Here is a 23470-nt window from a genome sequence, read left to right as displayed (position 1 = left end):
AGGAGGTCAGGACGGGCAGCACGGGATCAGAGTCAGGGATGTAGCAATAGTTCAAGGCAGGCAGCGGAGGAACCTAGTTAGGTATGGAACCAGGGTCACAATGGGGAATCACAATAACAGCAAAGGCCATGGAACACAGCTTTCTCTAGAGCACAAGGCACAAAGATCCAGCAGGGGACACAGGAAAGGGCTGTAATCTAAACAGAATGGGCAGCCGTCCAGCAGCAATTATCGGCATGCTGGTCCTTTAAATCTCAGGAAGCCGGAACGCACGCGCCCTAGGAGGCAGGGACATACACGCTGCACCGCCAAAGTCACCGCTGGATCGCGGCGAGGTAAGTGAGCCGACGGGACCAGAGCAGAAGAGGGGCACGGGTGCGCCTGCAACCTGGGTGGTGGGTCGCAGGAGCACCCGTGACAGTACCCCCCCCCCCCCCCCTTTTCAGCATCCCCCTCTTCTTGGACTGGAGGAATTTTTGCAGAAGGCCACGGTCCAAGATGTTATCCTCTGGCTACTGAGCCCTCTAACTGTCTTCATATCCAGGGCCTCCTTTACCTCAAAGATATTAGTGGAATCAGCCTCAGGAGCAGGAGGAGTCACTTGCCGAGAGAAGCAGTTCAGGATGACTGACTTCAAGAGCAAGACGTGGAAGGCTTTCGGGACGCGCATGAAGGTAGGAAGGCAAACCTTATACGCCACAGGATTGATGCGCTTTAGAACTTGAATGGACCCAGGAATCGAGGACCACGTTTATAGCTAGGAATCTTCAAATGGACGTACCTAGAAGACAGCCATACTTTGTTCCCTGTAGAGAAGACTGGAGGAGACTTGCGCTTCTATTCCTCCTTGGTTTTGGTGTAGGCGGATGCCCGAAGTAAAGATTGATGTGTTTGCTCCCAGATGGATCTGAAATCTCGGACCAATTCCTCCACGGCAGGAACATCAGAGCTCTCGGCAAGAGGGAGAGGAGGATGTAGTCCATACACAATAAAAAACGGAGCGGAGCTGGCAGATTCAGAGTCCAGAGAGTTGTAAGAGAATTCAGCCCATGCAGCAGGGTGGACCAATTGTCCTGTCGGGCGGAGATAGCAGCCCAGGGTCTGATTAACCCTCTCAACTTGTCCATTGGACTGTGGTTGGTACGCAGACGAGAAGTCCAGCTTCACTTGTAGTTGACTGCACAGGGATTGCCAGAAATGGGAAACAAACTCGACCCCGCGGTCCGAGACAAGTCCATGAAGCCGGAAGATGTGCAGAAAGAACAGACTGGCAAGACGTGGAGCCGACAGCAGACCTGGAAGAGGAACAAAGTGGGGCATCTTTGAGAACCAGTCGGTTACCATCCAGATTACGGTATTACCCGAGGAAGATGGACGATCGGTAATAAAGTCCATTGCCACGTGAGTCCACAATCAGCTGGGTATTGGTAACGGCAGAAGAAGACCAGCAGAAGATAACGCCATTCTTCCAAAGCAAGTTTAATAGCCAGAAGCTCCCGATCACCAATAGAGTAGTTCCTTTCTGTGGCTGAAAAGGACTTGGAGAAGAACCCACAGGTAAGAGTTCAGCCTTTGGGCCCCTTCTGGGTGAGAACAGCTCCAGCACCAACGCATGAGGCATCGACCTCTAGCAGGAATGGTTTCTCAGTATCAGGCTGGGTAAGAACAAGAGCAGAAGGAAAGGCAGACTTCAGGTAAGTGAAAGCTTCTTCAGCTGCCGGAGGCCAGAGCTTAGGGTTGGCGTTCTTGGTCAGCGTCCTAATGGGAGATACCAGCGAGGAGAAATGTGGGATAAACTGCCGGTAGTAATTGGCAAAGCCCGGGAATCTCTGGATAGCTTGAGGCCCCACTGGACGCGGCCACTGAAGTCCTGCAGACAACTTTGCAGGAACCATCTGTAGTCCCTTGTCTGAGATCATATACCCTAGGAATGGGAGACTCTTCTGATGGAATTGGGACTTCTTACGCTTGGCATATAGGCGATTGGCCCTTAGGAGCCTGAGTACTTGCTGTACATGGAACCAATGGGACTCAATGTCTGCGGAAAACACCAGGATATGGTGTAGATAGACCACGACACAGGTATAAAGTAAGTTTCTGAATATGTCATTGACAAGCTCCTGGAACACCACCAGTGTGTTACAGAGTCCGAAGGGAATAAAAAGATACTCAAAGTGGCCATCTTGAGTATTGAAGGCGAGACAGCGGAGATGGGACAGGGCAGTTTCTGACATCGTGACTGGCATTTTGGTCCCCAGCGGAGAACTTCACCCGTCTGCCAGTCGAGCACAAGTGCATGGCGCTGCAATCATGGAAGGCTCAGAAGAACTTAAGAAGTACACGGTGTTAGCAGGTAAGAGAAAGGTCTCTCCTTGTGCAATACCCCCACTTGTAGGCATAGATGTTCAGTGCGGTACCAAATCGCTTCTTGGTAAATCTGGCCGCTAACTGATGAGATGACCAGCAGCTTCTCGAGACGGACCACAGGAAGACGGTACTGAGAGACAAGTGCAGCATCCACAAAGTTTCCTGCCGAACCGGAATCCAGTAAGGCAGAGCCTGGAAACGGATTACCTTCACTTGATAATATAAAATCTGATCATGCCACTGTTGAGCCCAAAGGCGACGTTCTCCATCTTCTCTCCCCGGCCAACAGACAAAAAAGAAAAGGAGGACTTGAGGATGTAGGGGAGGGAAAAATCGGAACAAAAAAATAAACCACTAACCAATAACAAAGCCCAAAAAGTAAAAATCTTTAACCTCTGGACACACCTCCTCACTCCCAGCGAAACCACCATACTGAGCAAGGGGCTCTCCTTCTGCCCCTCCACTGTTTCGAAGGAATTTGATCTCTTCCTCGACCTGGACCAATTTATTTGTAAGATGACCCTAACCAGACACTTCTCCCTCAAAAATACCACCAATCCCGCTCCACTCTAGGATCCTCCTGACAATTTCTTGCACACTGATCTAAAACCTCCCTCTTCCTTCAACCCCACACAGAGTAGGGGGCCATTTATTGACACCTTCTTTCATACAGTATCCACGGAATGTAGGACTCTAACAAGAGGAACCAGCGAAAAAAGGGCACTAAAACAACTCATGGACAACACCACGATAGTCATCAAACCCGCCGACAAGGGGGGCGGCACTGTCATCCTTAACAGAGATGACTACATAACCGAAAGTACCACTATTTTCCCAGACTCCCAATATTATCTCCGCTTGGACCAGTACCCTAAATCCGATCAACTTAACCAACTCTCCTCTTTGGTCCAAAAAGCCCAGTCCTACTCTGGTATCCTTATAAAAATGAGAACTACCTAATCCCAAAAAACCCTCGCAGCTCTCTTTTTTAATTAACTCCCAAAGATTCACAAAAACCCAGAAAAAACCCCCAGACATGCAACTTGTCGAATATGTTGACATACTCCTCCAAAGTGTGTAATAGCACTACCAACTTTCTTTAGAGATTCCGCCCAACTCATACTTGAACTAGAACAAATCAAATGGCAACCGGGATACCTCCTCAGTACGATGGATGTAACCTCCCTGTATACTAACATTTCCCACGAATTAGGAATCCAGGCCATTCGAGAAACACTCTTAGCAGACCCCCTGATGCCATCCGAACAGACTGAATTTGTACTTGACAGCATCCGCTTCATCCTATAACATAACACTTTCACCGGGGACAGCAATGGGCACCAGATTCGCTCCTAGTTACGCGAATATTTTTATGGGAGCCTTTGAGAAAAGCCACCTTACAGAAAACCCACATTTCTCCCACAGACTAAAATACTTCAAAAGATATACAGACGACCTCTTTATCATCTGGGAAGGCACAGAAACCCAAGCGCTCCAATTCACAGAACAAAATCGAATACCTAGATCTTTTAGTCTCCGTAAACCAGCTACACTCTGGAATGACCACTGAGACCTTCTTCAAAAAAGTTGACGTTAACAGCTTTCTAGACTTTACAAGTTCACACTATTAAAAATGGCTTTTAAACTGACAACCCAGACTTCCCCCCTGGCACTCATGCGGAGTTCCTAGCCCCCCTCAGAACTACATCCCCGCTCATATTTAAAGATCTCCTAGAAGACTCCTCATTACGCCCATTGAATGGCTTCCCTAGCTCTAACACTTGCACCCCTCGTACAACCTGGGAATATACTCAACTGCAACACTTTTATAACAAGCATAAGGTACATCTCAACCTCCACAGAGAACTCCACTCCTTTGAGCGTCTATGCCTCTCCTCCACTGCCATTCCTCATCCAATTTCAGTGCTATACGGACTCTTCCAGGACGAGTGGGCCAAAACCTCCCCTCCGTATGTAAGGGCCTGGGAGGAGGAACTAGGGCGGACATATTCTCCAGATGATTGGTCCAAGGCCTATGAATTGTGTCATAAATTGTCCATTTCCGGCAAGGCTCAGGAAACAAACTTTAAAATTCTATCTAGGTGGTACTGGACCCCCGCCAAGTTGCACTCGATCTACCCCTCATGTCCCGCTGAATGCTGGAGATGCCAACAGACCATTGGTAACATGACACATATCTGGTGGGAGTGCCCGGTTTTACAGCCCTTTTGGATAAGGGTTGTGGACTTGATAAATAAACTGACCGGTCATACACTAAACAATAACCCAGCTCAACTGGACATTGTCCATACTTCCAATGTCCCTCCCCAAGACTAAAAGATCTCTGACAGGTTTCCTACTGATTGCAGCACGGTCACTAATCCCGAGACTGTGGAAATCCACTCGGGTTCCTTCCATGTCTGAGTGGTTCGCAGAAATCCTCTACCTGCAGAGAATGGAGGAACTATCTGCGGAACTACACCGATCGGGAGAAATTCACATTCAGACATGGGGGCCCTGGATGGACTTTATGCGTTCCCCGACCTATACCACACTTGCAGATTAAGACCCTTTTGCTCATACCTCCCCTCCCCCTCTTTCCTACCCCTCTCACCCTCCCCATACCCGAATTTGAGTTTGATTCTGTTCCATTCATATTTGTTTAGTTATACGATTGAAGATTATGTTATGACGACACCTGCTAAAATGTACCCTCTCTACAGCTGTTGCGTCTTAAACTTCTGTAGATACAAGCTACTTTCGCATAAAGCGAATACTTTGTAGCTGTATGCTAAGTACGCTTTGATCTCATGTATGTACATTAATTAGCTTTCAATAAAGGAATTTGAAAAAAAAATGGCTTTTAAACATACCCTATAGCCAATATAAACGGGTTAGAAGAATCTGCACAGATACAGACACCTTTAGAACCCAGTCTAAACTGCTTAGAGACCGCTTCACACAAAAAGGCTACCCATCGAGAGTTCTCAAAGATGCCTACAGCAAAACCCATGTCTAGCACCCTCCCGACAGACCGAAACTACTCATATGAATAGGAATGCCAACTTCATCACCAAGTACACTACGGATCACAAAACCATTAGAGAAATTTTAACCAAACATTGGAACATCCTACAGAAGGACCCCCATATCAACAAAACCCTCCCAGAGGGCACCCACGCTAAAAAACCTCCTAGCCCCCTCCAAACTTCGCAAAAAGCCCCCCACTCGAACAACTGTCAGCCTTTTTCCCAAATATAAGGGGGCCTTTAAATGTGGAGTGGCAAAATGTAAAACCTGCGAGATCCTCCTTCCACCAAATTTTCATCCAACACCTCTGGAGAAACCTTTTCTATCAACTCATTCATCAATTGCAGCTCTGACTTTGTTGTCTCCTCGAGTGCCCCTGCACCTTACAGTACGTAGGCAGAACATCAGTAACACTCAGGGAACGTATGAACACCCACCGCAGCGAGTCCAAGGCAGGATTTCTCCTACATTGTGTTTCTGGACACTGCCTCACTCACCACCATAGGGATTTTTGCAGTCTTTCCCTGATCCCCATCAAACAAATCCCAAAGAACCACCTGAACAGACTGGACCAGCTCATCAAGCGGAAAAACGACTGGATCTTCAAACTGAATACCCTGTCCCCCAACGGTCTCAATGGAACGTGTCTAAAGACTACTTACCCAAAGAACAGCCACCATAAAATTTCCTCTGTTAATCAACTATCGGGCTCTAATAACCGTCCCACAATATGGACCCTATACGTTTATTATTTATTTCTTATTTGTTACCCTATGTGTATACTTTCCCATTGTTATTAATGATTATATATATATTTTCTGTGTCTTTTATGATCATAATCTCCAGCGTTTTGTATAACAAGTGGATATATATTCACATCCATCCTTGCCCTTTATCCTTATAATGTTTTATTATTATCATTTAGTAGGCCCCAGGGCTGTTGCTATTTGATTATACTTATTATATATTTATCCCATTTTCTGTACTTTTCTCAACTTTTTTTTTGCACTTACTACTTGGCATCACATCTAGATCATTTACCCCCCCCCCCCCATTCCCTTCTTCTCCTATATACCTACCCACATCCTCTGGTCCACCACCTCTCTCCACCATCAGTCAGATAGACGAGACCCGACCTAACTAGGTCCCCTGCCCTGCGCATGCGCCATCTAGGGCGCTGGTATACCGAACCAAGATAGCGATCCCCTTCTGCGCATATGCCATCCCATGCGCCGGCATATTAACACGCCCAGCCCCTCGCACTGCCGCTATACCCTGGCGTGCAGTGTGTCCAGCCACATCTCCTCGGACCTTCACTTCTTATGCCATCGACTCTCTCTAATTAACCCTATCCTGCCTACTGCTAGCGGCATTGCCCTGCGTCTTGGCTCCATCACCTCTACACGTAACACTCCATTCATCGCCTCCCTTTGCTCAGCCCCCCCCCCCTCTATTCATCCACGTATTTCCTCCCCTTGTCACCCTCAGGTTCGCAGCACTACTCCATCTACCTGCTATACTAACATCTCCTGCTGACACCGCTAATTCCACCGCTTACCCCTCCATCGCTGCTCCTCTTCCTCATTATCCCTATAGAAATATACTTATTCAGGCTCATGTAGATTTTTATATTTCTATATATATTTTTTATTCTGCAGCTGTTAATTGTATAGAATGTCATCCTTTTATGTTCTTCTTATTATCCTGGTATAACTACATGAACGTATATGTATTTTTACTGCTTCTATGAACTTCTAGATAACAACGTGTGTATATATGAATTTTTGACAAATGACATATTTATTTATTTTGACGCCCCCTTTTCCATCTTATCCAATGTCTTTTTATGTATTATGTTAATGGACCTGATGAAGTGGACAATCCTTGAAACGCGTCGTCCACTGTTCATATACCTTGGAGTTCACCTTTTCCATTATAGCCATAGGGGCAGCGTGCACATACCAAGCCTTCACTGTCTTCTTCCTACCTTCATTTTGAACCGCAGGCTATCCTGCGTGCTACAGGGTACGCTGCCGCCAATCCTATCTTTCTCCCCACAACCTACTACATCCAACTGTAGACCTTCTCACCTACAATACCATCACCTTTTTCACTATATAGGTGCCACGTGACTTCTATCCTAAATACTACGGAGCTGAGTAAGACAGGTTCAACCGGATGTCATAGTCACCAACAGATGAGTCCCCTTGATGCAGGTTCAGCAGTGCTGTCTCAGCTGAAGACGCCCGTGCTGGTTCCTCAGAGACAGACCGGAAGAAGGTGATGTCAGCTGTAACCGGGTCTTTTCTGTCCCAAAGGCTAGTAGCCCATGCCAGGGCTTTCCCGGAGAGGAGGCTGATGATGGTAGCCACCTTAGACCATTCCGTGACGAACTGTGACGGCATAAGCTCAATGTGCAGGGAGCACTGGGTGATGAAGCCCCTGCACAAGATGGGATCCCCATCATACTTAGACGGCATGGAAAGTCTCAGCCTAGGTTCAGCAGTAGGTAGGCTAACCGGAGTAGCGGGAGGAGCCACAGGAGCTTGGCAATCTGCCAGGACTGCTGGACCACGACGGTGGTAAGATCAGCCAGAACAGGTAGCGGAACCTCAGCGGGTCCATGGCCGGATCTTACTGCCAGGCTGCTGGAGTAGTGGACCCACTGGACCACCACGGACGATGACGTAAGCCGACACCTGGGACCGGAATCTAAGTGGCACCCGCTTTTCACCAAAGCCTGCCGCAAAGCGGTTTGGACTTACTGCGGCATTGTACCACCAGGTCATTTCACAAGTGCGACTTTGTCCGCGGTGGCAGCCAAAGCGAGGTACAAAGACGTTGAGCAAAATTGTAGTTAGGGTCAGGCAAGAGTTCAGGACAGGATCAGAGTTGGCGACATAACAATAGGTCAAGGCAGGCAGCGGAGGAGCATAGTCAGGAACGAAACCGGGGTCACAACGGGAAATCACAATAACAGCAAAGTTCATGGAACACAGCTTTCTCTAGGGCACAAGGCACGGAGATCCGGCAAGGGACACCGGAAGGGGCTGGAATTTAAACAGAACGGGCCGCCGGCCAGCACCAATTATCGGTGAGCTGGCCCTTTAAATCAGGAAGCTGACGCTTTCCACACGGCCGGGGTCAGCGCTGGATCGCGGCAAGGTAAGTGAGCCAGCAGGGGACCGGAGCAGCAGAGAGGGGCACGGGTGAGCATGCCACCTAAGAGGTGGGTCACAGGAGCACCCATGACACGGGATGACATACTACAGATCTTTACAGAAAACCGACAGATCGCAATAGCATACTACACCACGACAGCTGTCACCCCCGCCACAAAGAATTCCACCCCCCGGTCACAATTCCCAAGGGTCAAGAGACTTGTCACTACACGATTACAGGAAATGACCTCATGTTTTAGGGACAAAGGATTCCCTGAGAAGGTTATCAAAACTGCCCTCCAACCCTCCCCATGACGTAGAGGATACACGTAGACCCTTTGTACACACTTACCATCCCCATGACGTAGAGGATACACGTAGACCCTTTGTACACACTTACCATCCCCATGACGCAGAGGATACACGTAGACCCTTTGTACACACTTACCATCCCCATGACGTAGAGGATACACGTAGACCCTTTGTACACACTTACCATCCCCATGACGTAGAGGATACACGTAGACCCTTTGTACACACTTACCATCCCCATGACGTAGAGGATACACGTAGACCCTTTGTACACACTTACCATCCCCATAACGTAGAGGATACACGTAGACCCTTTGTACACACTTACCATCCCCATGACGTAGAGGATACACGTAGACCCTTTGTACACACTTACCATCCCCATGACGTAGAGGATACACGTAGACCCTTTGTACACACTTACCATCCCCATGACATAGAGGATACACGTAGACCCTTTGTACACACTTACCATCCCCATGACGTAGAGGATACACGTAGACCCTTTGTACACACTTAACATCCCCATGACGTAGAGGATACACGTAGACCCTTTGTACACACTTACCATCCCCATGACGTAGAGGATACAAGTAGACCCTTTGTACACACTTACCATCCCCATGACGTAGAGAATACACGTAGACCCTTTGTACACACTTACCATCCCCATGACGTAGAGGATACACGTAGACCCTTTGTACACACTTACCATCCCCATGACGTAGAGGATACACGTAGACCCTTTGTACACACTTACCATCCCCATGACGTAGAGTATATACGTAGACCCTTTATACACACTTACCATCCCCATGACGTAGAGGATACGTGTAGACCCTTTGTACACACTTACCATCCCCATGACGTAGAGGATACACGTAGACCCTTTGTACACACTTACCATCCCCATGACGTAGAGGATACACGTAGACCCTTTGTACACACTTACCATCCCCATGACGTAGAGGACACACGTAGACCCTTTGTACACACTTACCATCCCCATGACGTAGAGGACACACGTAGACCCTTTGTACACACTTACCATCCCCATGACGTAGAGGATACACGTAGACCCTTTGTACACACTTACCATCCCCATGACGTAGAGGATACTCGTAGACCCTTTGTACACACTTACCATCCCCATGACGTAGAGGATACACGTAGACCCTTTGTACACACTTAACATCCCCATGACGTAGAGGATACACGTAGACCCTTTGTACACACTTACCATCCCCATGACGTAGAGGATACACGTAGACCCTTTGTACACACTTACCATCCCCATGACGTAGAGGATACACGTAGACCCTTTGTACACACTTACCCTCCCCATGACGTAGAGGATACACGTAGACCCTTTGTACACACTTACCATCCCCATGACGTAGAGGATACACGTAGACCCTTTGTACACACTTACCATCCCCATGACGTAGAGGATACACATAGACCCTTTGTACACACTTACCATCCCCATGGCGTAGAGGATACTTGTAGACCCTTTGTACACACTTACCATCCCCATGACGTAGAGGATACACGTAGACCCTTTGTACACACTTACCATCCCCATGACGTAGAGGATACACATAGACCCTTTGTACACACTTACCATCCCCATGACATAGAGGATACACATAGACCCTTTGTACACACTTACCATCCCCATGACGTAGAGAATACACGTAGACGCTTTGTACACACTTACCATCCCCATGACGTAGAGGATACACGTGGACCCTTTGTACGCACTTACCATCCCCATGACGTAGAGGATACACGTAGACGCTTTGTACACACTTACCATCCCCATGACGTAGAGGATACACGTAGACCCTTTGTACACACTTACCATCCCCATGACGTAGAGGATACACGTAGACTCTTTGTACACACTTATCATCCCCATGACGTAGAGGATACACGTAGACCCTTTGTACACACTTACCATCCCCATGACGTAGAGGATACACGTAGACCCTTTGTACACACTTACCATCCCCATGACGTAGAGGATACACGTAGACCCTTTGTACACACTTACCATCCCCATGACGTAGAGGATACACGTAGACCCTTTGTACACACTTTCCATCCTGCTGAATCTCTGTTCTATCCTGATCATATCACTTCCCGGGATAGTGGAACACCTTACTACCAGTCAGACGAAGGTCCAAGAACTTACCTGCTACATTGGTGAGGGCCAACCCAACGACCAGACAACGATTCCTGGCTCCTCCAGTAGAGGAACCTTCCCCTCTCTACAGTGTACAAACCTCTTAGGGGGTGACATGGGCAAACAGCACCCCACAAAGGAACACTTTACATGTGACATTACATAGGGGATCGCATTGGCCACCATCAATCCACCATTAGGACTAACGAGGGGTGACAGGAGGACATGCGGGAGGTGTATATATTGTGTGTGTGATATATATATGTAGTATGGAGGGGTGACAGGAGGACATGCTGGAGGTGTATATATTGTGTGTGTGATATATATATGTAGTATGGAGGGGGTGACAGGAGGACATGCTGGAGGTGTATATATTGTGTGTGTGATATATATATGTAGTATGGAGGAGGTGACAGGAGGACAGGCTGGAGGTGTATATATTGTGTGTGTGATATATATATGTAGTATGGAGGGGTGACAAGAGGACATGCTGGAGGTGTATATATTGTGTGTGTGATATATATATGTAGTATGGAGGAGGTGACAGGAGGACATGCTGGAGGTGTATATATTGTGTGTGTGATATATATATGTAGTATGGAGGAGGTGACAGGAGGACATGCTGGAGGTGTATATATTGTGTGTGTGATATATATATGTAGTATGGAGGAGGTGACAGGAGGACATGCTGGAGGTGTATATATTGTGTGTGTGATATATATATGTAGTATGGAGGGGTGACAGGAGGACATGCTGGAGGTGTATATATTGTGTGTGTGATATATATATATGTAGTATGGAGGGGTGACAGGAGGACATGCTGGAGGTGTATATATTGTGTGTGTGATATATATATATGTGTAGTATGGAGGGGTGACAGGAGGACATGCTGGAGGTGTATATATTGTGTGTGTGATATATATATATATATGTAGTATGGAGGGGTGACAGGAGGACATGCTGGAGGTGTATATATTGTGTGTGTGATATATATATGTAGTATGGAGGAGGTGACAGGAGGACATGCTGGAGGTGTATATATTGTGTGTGTGATATATATATGTAGTATGGAGGGGTGACAGGAGGACATGCTGGAGGTGTATATATTGTGTGTGTGATATATATATATATGTAGTATGGAGGAGGTGACAGGAGGACATGCTGGAGGTGTATATATTGTGTGTGTGATATATATATGTAGTATGGAGGAGGTGACAGGAGGACATGCAGGAGGTGTATATATTGTGTGTGTGATATATATATGTAGTATGGAGGAGGTGACAGGAGGACATGCTGGAGGTGTATATATTGTGTGTGTGATATATATATGTAGTATGGAGGGGTGACAGGAGGACATGCTGGAGGTGTATATATTGTGTGTGTGATATATATATATGTAGTATGGAGGGGTGACAGGAGGACATGCTGGAGGTGTATATATTGTGTGTGTGATATATATATATGTGTAGTATGGAGGGGTGACAGGAGGACATGCTGGAGGTGTATATATTGTGTGTGTGATATATATATATATATATGTAGTATGGAGGGGTGACAGGAGGACATGCTGGAGGTGTATATATTGTGTGTGTGATATATATATATATATATATGTAGTATGGAGGGGTGACAGGAGGACATGCTGGAGGTGTATATATTGTGTGTGTGATATATATATATATGTAGTATGGAGGGGTGACAGGAGGACATGCTGGAGGTGTATATATTGTGTGTGTGATATATATATGTAGTTTGGAGGGGTGACAGGAGGACATGCTGGAGGTGTATATATTGTGTGTGTGATATATATATATGTAGTATGGAGGGGTGACAGGAGGACATGCTGGAGGTGTATATATTGTGTGTGTGATATATATATGTAGTATAGAGGGGGTGACAGGAGGACATGCTGGAGGTGTATATATTGTGTGTGTGATATATATATATATATGTAGTATGGAGGGGTGACAGGAGGACATGCTGGAGGTGTATATATTGTGTGTGTGATATATATATGTAGTATGGAGGAGGTGACAGGAGGACATGCTGGAGGTGTATATATTGTGTGTGTGATATATATATGTAGTATGGAGGGGTGACAGGAGGACATGCTGGAGGAGTATATATTGTGTCTGTGATATATATATGTAGTATGGAGGGGTGACAGGAGGACATGCAGGAGGTGTATATATTGTGTGTGATATATATATATATGTAGTATGGAGGGGTGACAGGAGGACATGCTGGAGGTGTATATATTGTGTGTGTGATATATATATATATATATATGTAGTATGGAGGGGTGACAGGAGGACATGCTGGAGGTGTATATATTGTGTGTGTGATATATATATATATATATGTAGTATGGAGGGGTGACAGGAGGACATGCTGGAGGTGTATATATTGTGTGTGTGATATATATATATATATGTAGTATGGAGGGGTGACAGGAGGACATGCTGGAGGTGTATATATTGTGTGTGTGATATATATATGTAGTATGGAGGAGGTGACAGGAGGACATGCTGGAGGTGTATATATTGTGTGTGTGATATATATATGTAGTATGGAGGAGGTGACAGGAGGACATGCTGGAGGTGTATATATTGTGTGTGTGATATATATATGTAGTATGGAGGGGTGACAGGAGGACATGCTGGAGGTGTATATATTGTGTGTGTGATATATATATATATATATGTAGTATGGAGGGGTGACAGGAGGACATGCTGGAGGTGTATATATTGTGTGTGTGATATATATATGTAGTATGGAGGAGGTGACAGGAGGACATGCTGGAGGTGTATATATTGTGTGTGTGATATATATATGTAGTATGGAGGGGTGACAGGAGGACATGCTGGAGGTGTATATATTGTGTGTGTGATATATATATGTAGTATGGAGGGGTGACAGGAGGACATGCTGGAGGTGTATATATTGTGTGTGTGATATATATATATATATGTAGTATGGAGGGGTGACAGGAGGACATGCTGGAGGTGTATATATTGTGTGTGTGATATATATATGTAGTATGGAGGGGTGACAGGAGGACATGCTGGAGGTGTATATATTGTGTGTGTGATATATATATGTAGTATAGAGGGGTGACAGGAGGACATGCTGGAGGTGTATATATTGTGTGTGTGATATATATATGTAGTATGGAGGGGTGACAGGAGGACATGCTGGAGGTGTATATACTGTGTGTGTAATATATATATGTAGTATGGAGGGGTGACAGGAGGACATGCTGGAGGTGTATATATTGTGTGTGATATATATATATGTAGTATGGAGGGGGTGACAGGAGGACATGCTGGAGGTGTATATATTGTGTGTGTGATATATATATGTAGTATGGAGGGGGTGACAGGAGGACATGCTGGAGGTGTATATATTGTGTGTGATATATATATGTAGTATGGAGGGGGTGACAGGAGGACATGCTGGAGGTGTATATATTGTGTGTGTGATATATATATGTAGTATGGAGGGGTGACAGGAGGACATGCTGGAGGAGTATATATTGTGTGTGTGATATATATATATATATATGTAGTATGGAGGGGTGACAGGAGGACATGCTGGAGGTGTATATATTGTGTGTGAGATATATATATGTAGTATTGAGGGGTGACAGGAGGACATGCTGGAGGTGTATGTATTGTGTGTGTGATATATATATGTAGTATGGAGGGATGACAGGAGGACATGCTGGAGGTGTATATATTGTGTGTGTGATATATATATGTAGTATGGAGGGGTGACAGGAGGACATGCTGGAGGTGTATATATTGTGTGTGTGATATATATATGTAGTATGGAGGGGTGACAGGAGGACATGCTGGAGGTGTATATATTGTGTGTGTGATATATATATGTAGTATGGAGGGGGTGACAGGAGGACATGCTGGAGGTGTATATATTGTGTGTGTGATATATATATGTAGTATGGAGGAGGTGACAGGAGGACATGCTGGAGGTGTATATATTGTGTGTGTGATATATATATGTAGTATGGAGGGGTGACAGAAGGACATGCTGGAGGTGTATATATTGTGTGTGTGATATATATGTAGTATGGAGGGGTGACAGGAGGACATGCTGGAGGTGTATATATTGTGTGTGTGATATATATATATATGTAGTATGGAGGGGTGACAGGAGGACATGCTGGAGGTGTATATATTGTGTGTGTGATATATATATGTAGCATGGAGGGGTGACAGGAGGACATGCTGGAGGTGTATATATTGTGTGTGTGATATATATATGTAGTATGGAGGGGTGACAGGAGGACATGCTGGAGGAGTATATATTGTGTCTGTGATATATATATGTAGTATGGAGGGGTTACAGGAGGACATGCTGGAGGTGTATATATTGTGTGTGTGATATATATATATATGTAGTATGGAGGGGGTGACAGGAGGACATGCTGGAGGTGTATATATTGTGTGTGTGATATATATATGTAGTATGGAGGGGTGACAGGAGGACATGCTGGAGGTGTATATATTGTGTGTGTGATATATATATGTAGTATGGAGGGGTGACAGGAGGACATGCTGGAGGAGTATATATTGTGTCTGTGATATATATATGTAGTATGGAGGGGGTGACAGGAGGACATGCTGGAGGTGTATATATTGTGTGTGTGATATATATATGTAGTATGGAGGGGTGACAGGAGGACATGCTGGAGGTGTATATATTGTGTGTGATATATATATGTAGTATGGAGGGGTGACAGGAGGACATGCTGGAGGTGTATATATTGTGTGTGTGATATATATATGTAGTATGGAGGGGTGACAGGAGGACATGCTGGAGGTGTATATATTGTGTGTGTGATATATATATGTAGTATGGAGGAGGTGACAGGAGGACATGCTGGAGGTGTATATATTGTGTGTGTGATATATATATGTAGTATGGAGGGGTGGCAGGAGGACATGCTGGAGGTGTATATATTGTGTGTGTGATATATATATGTAGTATGGAGGGGGTGACAGGAGGACATGCTGGAGGTGTATATATTGTGTGTGTGATATATATATGTAGTATGGAGGGGTGACAGGAGGACATGCTGGAGGTGTATATATTGTGTGTGTGATATATATATGTAGTATGGAGGGGGTGACAGGAGGACATGCTGGAGGTGTATATATTGTGTGTGTGATATATATATGTAGTATGGAGGAGTGACAGGAGGACATGCTGGAGGTGTATATATTGTGTGTGTGATATATATATGTAGTATGGAGGGGTGACAGGAGGACATGCTGGAGGTGTATATATTGTGTGTGTGATATATATATGTATTATGGAGGGGTGACAGGAGGACATGCTGGAGGTGTATATAATGTGTGTGTGATATATATATGTAGTATGGAGGAGGTGACAGGAGGACATGCTGGAGGTGTATATATTGTGTGTGTGATATATATATGTAGTATGGAGGGGTGACAGGAGGACATGCTGGAGGTGTATATATTGTGTGTGAGATATATATATGTAGTATGGAGAGGTGACAGGAGGACATGCTGGAGGTGTATATATTGTGTGTGTGATATATATATGTAGTATGGAGGGGTGACAGGAGGACATGCTGGAGGTGTATATATTGTGTGTGTGATATATATATGTAGTATGGAGGGGTGACAGGAGGACATGCTGGAGGTGTATATATTGTGTGTGTGATATATATATGTAGTATGGAGGGGGTGACAGGAGGACATGCTGGAGGTGTATATATTGTGTGTGTGATATATATATGTAGTATGGAGGGGTGACAGGAGGACATGCTGGAGGTGTATATATTGTGTGTGTGATATATATATGTAGTATGGAGGGGGTGACAGGAGGACATGCTGGAGGTGTATATATTGTGTGTGTGATATATATATGTAGTATGGAGGGGTGACAGGAGGACATGCTGGAGGTGTATATATTGTGTGTGTGATATATATATGTAGTATGGAGGAGTGACAGGAGGACATGCTGGAGGTGTATATATTGTGTGTGTGATATATATATGTAGTATGGAGGAGTGACAGGAGGACATGCTGGAGGTGTATATATTGTGTGTGTGATATATATATGTAGTATGGAGGGGGTGACAGGCGGACATGCTGGAGGTGTATATATTGTGTGTGTGATATATATATGTAGTATGGAGGAGGTGACAGGAGGACATGCTGGAGGTGTATATATTGTGTGTGTGATATATATATGTAGTATGGAGGGGGTGACAGGAGGACATGCTGGAGGTGTATATATTGTGTGTGTGATATATATATGTAGTATGGAGGAGTGACAGGAGGACATGCTGGAGGTGTATATATTGTGTGTGTGATATATATATGTAGTATGGAGGAGGTGACAGGAGGACATGCTGGAGGTGTATATATTGTGTGTGTGATATATATATGTAGTATGGAGGGGTGACAGGAGGACATGCTGGAGGTGTATATATTGTGTGTGAGATATATATATATGTAGTATGGAGGGGTGACAGGAGGACATGCTGGAGGTGTATATATTGTGTGTGAGATATATATATGTAGTATGGAGAGGTGACAGGAGGACATGCTGGAGGTGTATATATTGTGTGTGTGATATATATATGTAGTATGGAGGGGTGACAGGAGGACATGCTGGAGGTGTATATATTGTGTGTGTGATATATATATGTAGTATGGAGGGGGTGACAGGAGGACATGCTGGAGGTGTATATATTGTGTGTGTGATATATATATGTAGTATGGAGGGGTGACAGGAGGACATGCTGGAGGTGTATATATTGTGTGTGTGATATATATATGTAGTATGGAGGGGGTGACAGGAGGACATGCTGGAGGTGTATATATTGTGTGTGTGATATATATATGTAGTATGGAGGGGTGACAGGAGGACATGCTGGAGGTGTATATATTGTGTGTGTGATATATATATGTAGTATGGAGGAGTGACAGGAGGACATGCTGGAGGTGTATATATTGTGTGTGTGATATATATATGTAGTATGGAGGAGTGACAGGAGGACATGCTGGAGGTGTATATATTGTGTGTGTGATATATATATGTAGTATGGAGGGGGTGACAGGCGGACATGCTGGAGGTGTATATATTGTGTGTGTGATATATATATGTAGTATGGAGGAGGTGACAGGAGGACATGCTGGAGGTGTATATATTGTGTGTGTGATATATATATGTAGTATGGAGGGGGTGACAGGAGGACATGCTGGAGGTGTATATATTGTGTGTGTGATATATATATGTAGTATGGAGGAGTGACAGGAGGACATGCTGGAGGTGTATATATTGTGTGTGTGATATATATATGTAGTATGGAGGGGGTGACAGGAGGACATGCTGGATGTGTATATATTGTGTGTGTGATATATATATGTAGTATGGAGGGGTGACAGGAGGACATGCTGGAGGTGTATATATTGTGTGTGTGATATATATATGTAGTATGGAGGAGGTGACAGGAGGACATGCTGGAGGTGTATATATTGTGTGTGTGATATATATATGTAGTATGGAGGGGTGACAGGAGGACATGCTGGAGGTGTATGTATTGTGTGTGTGATATATATATGTAGTATGGAGGGATGACAGGAGGACATGCTGGAGGTGTATATATTGTGTGTGTGATATATATATGTAGTATGGAGGGGTGACAGGAGGACATGCTGGAGGTGTATATATTGTGTGTGTGATATATATATGTAGTATGGAGGAGGTGACAGGAGGACATGCTGGAGGTGTATATATTGTGTGTGTGATATATATATGTAGTATGGAGGAGGTGACAGGAGGACATGCTGGAGGTGTATATATTGTGTGTGTGATATATATATGTAGTATGGAGGGGTGACAGGAGGACATGCTGGAGGTGTATATATTGTGTGTGAGATATATATATGTAGTATGGAGAGGTGACAGGAGGACATGCTGGAGGTGTATATATTGTGTGTGTGATATATATATGTAGTATGGAGGGGTGACAGGAGGACATGCTGGAGGTGTATATATTGTGTGTGTGATATATATATGTAGTATGGAGGGGTGACAGGAGGACATGCTGGAGGTGTATATATTGTGTGTGTGATATATATATGTAGTTTGCCTCCTGTGCCCCGGGGGATTGTGGGTGATGTAGTTTTCTTTGTTGTTCCTTTGAGATTGAATTTCTAATAATAAACTACACTTCCCATGATGCATCTGGATCCTCCCCTCACCCAGAATCCTGTGTGTCCTAGACCACGCCCACATTCCGCATCTTCTGCAGAGAACATCACAGACAGGTAACAGCACAATATACAGAAGATCCCGTATGTATGATGTGTGCACATGTGCTGTATACTGCCCCTATATATACACATGTGCTGTATACTGCCCCTATATATACACATGTACTATATACTGCCCCTATATATACACATGTGCTGTATACTGCCCCTATATATACACATGTGCTGTATACTGCCCCTATATATACACATGTGCTGTATACTGCTCCTATATATATATATACTCATGTACTATATACTGCCCCTATATATACACATGTACTGTATAGTGCCCCTATATATACACATGTACTGTATACTGCCCCTATATATACACATGTACTGTATACTGCCCCTATATATACACATGTGCTGTACACTGCCCCTATATATACACATGTACTGTATACTGCCCCTATATATACACATGTGCATTATATTGCCCCTATATATACACATGTACTGTATACTGCCCCTGTATATACACATGTACTGTATACTGCCCCTATATATACACATGTACTATATACTGCCCCTATATATACACATGTGCTGTACACTGCTCCTATATATATACACATGTACTGTATACTGCCCCTATATGTACACATGTACTGTATACTGCCCCTATATGTACACATGTACTGTATACTGCCCCTATATATACACATGTACTGTATACTGCTCCTATATATATATATACTCATGTACTGTATACTACTCCTATATATATATACTCATGTACTGTATACTACCCCTATATATACACATGTACTGTATACTGCCCCTATATATACACATGTGCTGTATACTGCTCCTATATATATATATACTCATGTACTATATACTGCCCCTATATATACACATGTACTGTATAGTGCCCCTATATATACACATGTACTGTATACTGCCCCTATATATACACATGTGCTGTATACTGCTCCTATATATACACATGTACTGTATACTGCCCCTGTATATACACATGTACTGTATACTGCTCCTATATATATATACTCATGTACTGTATACTACCCCTATATATACACACATGTACTGTATACTGCCCCTATATATACACATGTGCTGTATACTGCTCCTATATATATATATACTCATGTACTATATACTGCCCCTATATATACACATGTGCTGTATACTGCCCCTATATATACACATGTACTGTATACTGCCCCTATATATACACATGTGCATTATATTGCCCCTATATATACACATGTACTGTATACTGCCCCTGTATATACACATGTACTGTATACTGCCCCTATATATACACATGTACTATATACTGCCCCTATATATACACATGTTCTATATACTGCTCCTATATATATACACATGTTCTATATACTGCCCCTATATATTCACATCTGCTGTATACTGCTCCTATATATACACATGTGCTGTATACTGCCCCTATATATACACATGTGCTGTATACTGCCCCTATATATACACATGTGCTGTATACTGCCCCTATATATACACATGTACTGTATACTGCTCCTATATACACATGTGCTGTATACTGCTCCTATATATATACACATGTGCTGTATACTACCCCTATATATACACATGTGCTGTATACTGCCCCTATATATACACATGTGCTGTATACGGCCCCTATATATACACATGTGCTGTATACTGCCCCTATATATACACATGTACTGTATACTGCTCCTATATATACACATGTACTGTATACTGCTCCTATATATACACATGTGCTGTATACTGCTCCTATATATACACATGTACTGTATACTGCTCCTATATATACACATGTACTGTATACTGCTCCTATATATACACATGTACTGTATACTGCTCATATATATATATATATATATATATATATATACTCATGTACTATATACTGCCCCTATATATACACATGTGCTGTATACTGCCCCTATATATACACATGTACTGTATACTGCTCCTATATATACACATGTACTGTATACTGCTCCTATATATACACATGTACTGTATACTGCTCATATATATATATATATATATATATATATATATATATATATATACTCATGTACTATATACTGCCCCTATATATACACATGTGCTGTATACTGCCCCTATATATACACATGTACTGTATACTGCTCCTATATATATATACATGTACTGTATACTGCTCCTATATATACACATGTGCTGTATACTGCTCCTATATATACTCATGTACTATATTCTGCCCCTATATATACACATGTGCTGTATCTGTATACTGCCCCTGTATATACACATGTACTATATACTGCCCCTATATATACACATGTACTGTATACTGCTCCTATATATACACATGTGCTGTATACTGCCCCTGTATATACACATGTGCTGTATACTGCCCCTATATATACACATGTGCTGTATACTGCTCCTATATATACTCATGTGCTGTATACTGCCCCTATATATACACATGTGCTGTATACTGCCCCTATATATACACATGTGCTGTATACTGCTCCTATATATATATATATACTCATGTACATATATGCCCCTATATATACACATGTACTGTATACTGCTCCTATATATACTCATGTACTATATACTGCCCCTACATATACACTTGTGCTGTATACTGACCCTATATATACACATGTGCTGTATACTGCTCCTATATATATATACTCATGTACATATATGCCCCTATATATACACATGTACTGTATACTGCCCCAATATATACACATGTACTGTATACTGCCCCTATATATACACATGTACTGTATACTGCCCCTATATATACACACATGTACTGTATACTGCTCCTATATATACACATGTACTATATACTGCCCCTATATATACACATGCACTGTATACTGCTCCTATATATACACATGTACTATATACTGCCCCTATATATACACATGTACTATATACTGCCCCTATATGTACACATGTGCTGTATACTGCTGCTATTTATATATATACACACACTCATGTACTATATACTTCCCCTATATATACACATGTGCTGTATACTGCTCCTATATATATATATATATATATATATATATATACTCATGTACTATATACTGCCCCTATATATACACATGCACTGTATAATGCTCCTATATATATATATATATATATACACACTCATGTACTATATACTGCCCCTATATATACACATGTGCTGTATACTGCCCCTATATATATTTACTCATGTACTATATACTGCCCCTATATATACACATGTGCTGTATACTGCCCCTATATATATTTACTCATGTACTATATACTGCCCCTATATATACACATGTGCTGTATACTGCCCCTATATATACACATGTACTGTATACTGCCCCTATATATACACATATACTATATACTGCCCTATATATACACATGTACTGTATACTGCCCCTATATATACACATGTACTATATACTGCCCTATATATTCACATGTACTGTATACTGCCCCTATATATACACATGTACTATATACTGCCCTATATATACACATGTACTGTATACTGCCCCTATATATACACATGTGCTGTATACTGCCCCTATATATACACATGTGCTGTATACTGCCCCTATATATACACATGTACTATATACTGCCCTATATATACACATGTACTGTATACTGCTCCTATATATACTCATATACTATATACTGCCCCTATATCTACACATGTACTATATACTGCCCATTATATAAACATGTACTATATATACTGCCCATTATATAAACATGTACTATATACTGCCCCTATATATACACATGTACTGTATACTGCCCCTATATATACACACGTACTGTATACTGCCCCTATATATACTCATGTACTATATACTGCCCCTATATAAACATGTACTATATACTCCCCCTGTATATACACATGTGCTGTATACTGCCCTGATATATAAACATGTGCTATTTACTGCCCCTATATATACGCATGTACTATTTACTGCCCCTATATATACACATGTACTGTATACTGCCCCTATATATACTCATGTACTGTATACTGCCCCTATATACTGCCCCTATATATAAACACATGTACTGTATAC

At 43.3% G+C, this 23470-nt stretch overlaps 2 protein-coding genes across 4 annotated transcripts in view; both read left to right on the top strand.

Moving 5' to 3' along the window:
* Nucleotides 1-23470, top strand: part of LOC140122810 (oocyte zinc finger protein XlCOF8.4-like) — a 217981-nt gene that overhangs the window by 58922 nt on the left and 135589 nt on the right. The window lies entirely within an intron of this gene.
* Nucleotides 19317-23470, top strand: part of LOC140122812 (uncharacterized) — a 39032-nt gene continuing 34878 nt past the window's right edge. The window contains exon 1 of one of the 2 annotated variants that reach the window (XM_072144038.1): nt 19317-19388. The gene's annotated coding sequence lies outside the window, so the exon portion shown is untranslated. The remainder of the gene's footprint in view (nt 19389-23470) is intronic. The other variant, XM_072144040.1, reaches the window with a different exon arrangement.

Source organism: Engystomops pustulosus, chromosome 3, assembly GCF_040894005.1.
Source record: "Engystomops pustulosus chromosome 3, aEngPut4.maternal, whole genome shotgun sequence".
NCBI classification, from domain to species: Eukaryota; Metazoa; Chordata; class Amphibia; order Anura; family Leptodactylidae; genus Engystomops; species Engystomops pustulosus.
The sequence above is the reverse complement of the archived record's forward strand: the minus strand, read 5'-3'. Positions and strand labels throughout refer to the sequence as shown.